Genomic DNA, 1537 nt, shown 5'->3' with positions numbered 1-1537 from the left:
GGGTCAAGCACTTGACTTGCAATCTGCAGGTCCTGGGTTCGAACCCCGCCATGTACCAATGTGTCCGACGTTCTTACGGTGAAGGAAAACATCGTGATGCAACCTGCACATATCTGAGAAGAAATTAAAAGATATGTGTGAAGTCAACCAACCCGCATTGGGCCAGCGTGGTCGACTATGGCCTAATCACCCTTAACTTAGGGTAGGCTCCGAACCCCTCATTAGGGACGTATAGTGAGCTGATGATGATGATGATGATCAGTAAGAGTAAGAACGGATAATATGGTCTTGTTATTTTTCGGACAACTGGACATATCTGAATAATGGTAACTATAAATATGCAATACTAATTGTTGCCTGCGACTCCACTTGCGTGCAATTAAAACGAATAAGCAGCTTATGTGTTCTTCCAGACTATGTTCTACATCTATGCCAAATTTCAGCGAGATCCGTTTAGCCGTTCCGAAGATACATTCGCATATATCATATTAGTAAGATGCTGGTATCGTTTGACATTGCCTCTAATAAACTGATTGTATAATATATTTCTATAGTAGTATTAGAGAGATGATTCTGAGATTTAAAATGTTTTTTCAGCTATTTATTATCAATCAAAACATTTGATCCGCATCTTCGCAAAAAATTTGGTGGTTGGTGTGTGGCATCGTAAATAAATTTTAAAATCGTACTTTCCACCCACTCGCATCTCTAAATAATCGCCGTATCCTTGCTGTACACGGAGCGCATCTTCACGAACCGTTATCCAACAATAACCCCTTAAAATATTGCAACCTCGAATCCTACATTGTTTCGAGGTTGACCGCGACATCCTTAAGATAAATTTTGTGTAAATTGTCGATAAACATTTTCCCTTAGCGTTATATTCAATTTATGCATGGAGGTTACAATTTTATAACCTTTTCTTATGAAAAATTCAGTATTAAATCTGATTATTTGTGAACTTGCAGCTCTTAAGGAGTGTCAAAATTGAAAGTAAAAGTATGAAATATGTTATCACCATATTAACAGAATTAACTATTGCCCAAATGCGAATAGAAAACAATTTTCGTCTTTAGAGAAAAACTACCGGTTGTCCGGGTCTTCCTTTGGCACAGAACTAAAGAAGATAACAAAAATAAGTAGGTCAGGTTACTCCCGCACACATCAGCTGCCTTCCGCTAAAAGACAGGTCAAAATCGGTCCAACCTCTTCGGAGATTACACGAAAAAAACACAGAAATGCGGTCTGATAAGACTTCAAAAATTGTACTTTTGTCATAGATTGGAAGGCAATAAAAATAAAGAGATATAGATTAATGGTAAAGATAAAAAAGCATTCGACTAATTTCTTTCCAATTTACTTTAATCTTAAGATTGTGTGAAGTCCAGAGTATTAGATATTGATTTAAATTATCGTTAGGGATGTTCCATGGTAACCGTGTCAAGTGAATACTGTCCAGAAGATCAGGCTCAACAACTTTGCAAGGCACTTTACGCTGCCAATTAAATCCTTATAAGCAAGCTCATGATATAGCATA

The sequence above is a fragment of the Papilio xuthus genome, unplaced genomic scaffold (genome assembly GCF_000836235.2).
Source record: "Papilio xuthus unplaced genomic scaffold, Pxut_1.1 DF828142.1, whole genome shotgun sequence".
NCBI lineage: Eukaryota > Metazoa > Arthropoda > Insecta > Lepidoptera > Papilionidae > Papilio > Papilio xuthus.
The sequence above is the reverse complement of the archived record's forward strand: the minus strand, read 5'-3'. Positions refer to the sequence as shown.